This window comes from Miniopterus natalensis, chromosome 2, assembly GCF_054644295.1.
Source record: "Miniopterus natalensis isolate mMinNat1 chromosome 2, mMinNat1.hap1, whole genome shotgun sequence".
NCBI classification, from domain to species: Eukaryota; Metazoa; Chordata; class Mammalia; order Chiroptera; family Miniopteridae; genus Miniopterus; species Miniopterus natalensis.
The window spans coordinates 43,143,206-43,148,542 of record NC_142082.1 but is presented as its reverse complement, the minus strand read 5'-3'; positions in this window follow the sequence as shown (position 1 = coordinate 43,148,542).

Genomic DNA, 5,337 nt, shown 5'->3' with positions numbered 1-5,337 from the left:
CTTGTCCCACCACAGATGGCTCATGCGAGTGCTGCTTGCACTGTAGCCTGGATATGTTGTAGTAGTCTCTACTATTGTCTGGGCTTCTCATAGGATTTATTTTCCACTTTCTGGAGAGCATGTGTCCTTCTAAAGCCTCCAGTATACTTTCTACTTCTTGCACATATGTTCTGATTTACATGATGCAATCAACATAATGGACCAATGTATTATTTCAAGGATATCAAGTTGGACGCAATTTCTTCAGAATATATTATAATAGAGGGCAGGCGAGTTAATGCAATTCTGGGACAAGGCCAGAAATGTATCCTGCTATTGACCCTCTGTGAATGTAAACTATTTCTGATCCCCCTTTTTTATAAGGATATAGAAAAAAACCCTAATATATAAAAAACACACACAATTTCTAAATGAATGACCACGTACTATGTACATGAGGCTGTGTTCATCTGCTCTGGAATAAAATATCCTGTGCAAAACTAAAACTTAAGCTACTGCTTGGTTGATTATGTATAGTCAAATATCATCTGCCAGAATTTATTTCTCCAAGGATCATAAAGATAACTTAATTGTGATATAGTAACCATCACCTCAGCATGCTTTGAGCCTTTAAGGTGCCATTCCCATATGACTGATATTTTCTGAGTCTGAGGGGTGGCCATTTCAGAGGTTTTCAATATAGTGCTTCTGTTACTGATCAAATATGGCAATTCTAATGATACAATTGGAGGTAGGTAAACAGCTACAGGGTGCTTCCATTGTAGAGTAGACCCTCCATGAACAATACCTGGTTCAGCACTCCACTTATGTATGTCCACTTGTCCCTAGTCAAATAGAATTGGGAACATGATAGGATGATACTGTGAATCTCTGGGTATAAACAAAGAGATGGACACTGTTCTCAATAGTACCTTAAATGTCTTTGTCACAGTTTTCAATTACATGAAAAAATGACTGTAGTTCCCTTTGGGGAAGAAAGGACTTGGAAAATCATCACCATGTATTGCCATGGTTGTTGCAGAGATTTCCTCATGGGGATCTGGCTTCTTGTTCAGTCAATGAATTTTGGGTCAGAAAACTGGCTAAGAATTTGGTTAAGGATTATGATTTTTCATTAGGACATCTGTTCTCAGCTACCTAATCACATTATCTTAATCGCTTCAGTATGTTTCACTTGAGAAATTCTCTTGGTGGCTATCTATTTTTCTTGTCCCTAAGATTTATATATTCTAATAGTCACCTTCAAAGTTTTTTTGGAACCCCTCACTGGCTGCCACTCTGACCTTGCTGCTTATTTATATTTTTGAACATACTTTGTCTCTGATAGTTAAACCTTATATCCTGGCCTCCTTAAATTTGAGATTGTATTATCACCATTGCTTTAATATATCTCAGTTATGTAACAGTGTTTTTTCCTCAACACCAGCTAGAAGTTGACAGCCACCTCTGAGCTTTTCAACAATGCTGAGGTCTTCTCATCAGTGTGTTTCTTTTTATCTAGTAAAGAGAGTGTTAAGCAGGTCATCCTCCTGAGTACAGTGTGATAATGTATGTTTAGGCCAGATATGGCATTTTTAATGGACCATGTCTACTTCTCTAAGCCTATTGGTTTCTCCCTTCACCATATGCAGTGCCAGTCATAAATGCCAGGTCAAGCATTTCTACTTCATTTAGTGCAGCCATTATTTTTCTATGCTTCCAAGAGCCAAGGAATAACATATTAGTCCCTGCCAGGATTTTACTTCATTTATCATTGGGCAATGATGCCAGTTTGAAAAAACTCTAGCTTTCAATATCATGACCCATTTTACTTGATCCATGTGGATCCTCAGGATCCTGACACTCTCCGACTCCTGTCGGACAGATCCTACAGTACCACCTACGTACAGCCCTTTTCTCCTTTAGCAAGTCCATCTTATATTGTGTCTTGACCATAGTTATTGATCTGGCAGACAAGAGATGGGGAGGTTAGGAATAATCTCGAGGTGGCACATACTGGCATTCAAATTAGGGACACAGGACATTTCTGTGTGTCCAGAGAGTAAAGGAAGCTCTTGGGCTCTATTCCAAGTCTCAGGGTCCTATTCTTTCTCAAGCAGGGCCATAACCTACTGAAAATTTAACCTTTTCTTATACTCTCCTACCCATATAATTAATTTCTAGGTCCTAAACTGAGTTTATTTGCATTACCCTCTGGCTACTCAAGATGAAAATTTCATTAAATATGCCAAAAAAGACCCTCTGACTCTCTTCGTTTTAATCTCATAATTAATCTTCAGCTATACAGCATGGGGCAAAAGTAAGTTTATAGTTGGTATGAAAAATAATATAATAATTAATAAAAATGATACAAGAATAAACCATGTTTCACTTATAACTGTAAACCTATTTTTGCCCCACCTGTATATATTTTTTCCAGTACATCAGTAGTACTTGGAACACTCAGTTGTAGCCAGGAAATTTCATTGTCTTTATAAATACTTCCCTGAACCTTTCTTTTTTTAAAAGAAAAAACAAAAAACTTTTTCTTTCTTTTTTTTTTTATTTCAGAGAGAGAAAAAGAGAAGGAGAGAGAGATAGAAACATCAATGATGAGAATCATTGATTGGCTGCCTCTTGCATGCCCCCAACTGGAAATTGAGCCCACAACCTGGGAATTGACCCATGATCTCCTGGATCATAGGTTGATGCTCAACCCCTGAGCCACACTGGCTGGGCTCCCTGAATCGTTCATACACCTTAGATACTCTACCTGTTGTGGCTTTAAAGTGATTTAATTTGGTTAGGGCTGAACTGTTTCTCAGAATTCCCTTCCCTATACGTTTCTGGTTAGAGTGGGCCACAAGAGACATTTTTAGTGTGAATTTTTGAGGGCAGAAGTGAACCAGAAGTTTGTCTTGTTGTTCTTATTGTTTTCTTTCAGAAGTTCAGTGACGATGTCTTTGTAACACCCACAGCTCGCTTATCTGCTGGCTCTCCTTCCTGGCATGGGACAGCACTCATGCCTGCAAATCCTCCATGTTACCGTAGATCCTCCTTCAGCTTTTCTGATTCTTGGGCCAGATGTGTGATCAGTTCTGTGGCAAAAGTTGCCAGCTTCTATAGAAAACTTACATCACCAAGAGCAGAGTATGTATTTTAGTCTCTTTATTTCCTGAGTTTCAGCTTTTATTTATCTTCTTTCCAGTTGCCTGCCCTATGGACATCACGCTCTATTTCAAATGCAAACACAACAGCTCTCAGAGACAACTGTATTAAGATCAAATCTCTGAGCATATTCATTATATGTAACACCTAGTTGTTCTTCCTTGATTAAATCCTGACTAATACAGTGCTCACCAGTGCCATTATCACATTTCAGTTTACCACAATAAAACTTTTTATAGTGTCATTACTACAGAACACAGGCTATTAGTGATGAGGTCCTACTTTGTATTCCACCAGCAGGAGAGATCTAGTAAAAAATTCCATTGTAGGATCTGCTTCATTATATGAATTAATAACCCCACTGTCATATGTCAGGTTTCCTCAGAAACAGACTCTGAGACAGATAATTACTTGTAGGAGTTTTATTAAAGAGCACTTTCAAGAATTTCACTGAAAAAGACTGAGGGACCCCGGATTGGGCAGAAGAAAAAGTTTATTTGGATTGAGATTGCAACAGAGGCCTCAGCTCATTTCGCAGGAGATCTGGAGCTGGGATGGCCCTTCAGAGAGTCAAGAATGATGAGGAGTCTGAGATTTTAACCTACTTGTAAGTTATCCTCCCCCAGTTTTATGGATGCCAACAGAAAACATAAGACTCCTAGACCAGAGTTACTCAGAGTGAGCAGCGTTGGCATCAGCATATTTGTGTCTGTTCCCTTTGCCACCGAATCCCACAGGGGCAATGCAGTGGGTGAAGATGAATGTCCACACACAGAGTAGGATGTTTTACAGAAGAGAAACTTTGAACTTCAAGAAGTCTCATCTATATAATGGCAATACACATACCTATAATTGTTACTGAAGGAGATGCTATCTCTGTCTCCCAAGACTTTAAGCAAACCTTTCTTTTTTTACAAAGAGACACCCTTACTCTATTTTTTCATATCAGTTTACTATGTGCACACACATACTTAGGAAGTCATTGCTTCTGCTTGAAAGATGTGCAGAAGAGATAAAACACTATGGAAAATTGTCCCACAGTACAGAGTTATCATGGATGTAGGCAAGAAGGCTGGCCGTTGAACCAGCTGGTCACTGGACACAAGTTGAGTCAATATCAAGAAAGCGATTTGGCTGAGAGTCACTGGCAGACAAAAATTCCGGTGCCTGGGAAAACAATGGTTCACTGTGGCAGTTGGAAGTTCTGACACAGCATGTTGTAGGACTACATGTGTCACAGCATGATCTACAATATGAGAACATGTCACTCTACAAATCAGTGTCATCTTCCCTTATCCTGTGAGCTCTTTAACCAAGGTTTGCGCAGATGTGTACTACCGCATATTTCCTTCTAAGTTAACTTCTAAATTTTACCCCCCATATCTTTTTTATCCCACTCACAATTTGAGTTGGCACCATTTCATTTTTAGATATTTACTTAGTCTTTCCTGCTCTTTTTATCAGGATAGAATGTAAGTTGCTAGAATAAACATTCTCTTCCTGTCTGCATCAAATAAACAGATGTCTATTTCAGCACTGTGAACTATGAGAGTAATTAAATGAATTCAGAGATAGTCATGCATATACTTTTATTTTCCAGCATAAAATAACTTTATCTATGCCTACAAATATATTTGTCTTTTTAAATGATGTTATATGCTTATTTTCATTTGTCAAATAGCTTTATCTAAACCAGACAACAGGATTTTATTCTGTTATAGAATTTTCTCAGTGCAGGTAGGAGCCAAAATTCCTGAGTACACAAAACAAGTGTTTCTTAAACACTTGGGAAATTTTGATTGCTCTTGATTCCCATCAACATTATGGAAACATGATTGTCACATTTATGATTAGCTATTGCCAAACCTGCTTAAACATTTGAATCATCATGGAGATTTTGAAGAAAATATCTTTAAATCAATACAAATTAAATCCCACATATTAAAAAAGAGTCTCTCTGATCAGGCCTAGCATTCAAATCAAATAGACTCTCTGCAGAGATTTTCCCTTTTTTATTAATTAGAAAATGGTATTAGCAATCATAAAACTTCTTGCTAAATTTTTTCTAGGGAAATATGACTGCAGCCAAGTTGAAGGCACATCTTAACTCTTCCTCAATAGCATTAAACAAAGAGAAGGAAAAAAAGGCCTTAATTTTTGCTAAACTGACAAATGTAGAAAATTGTGAAA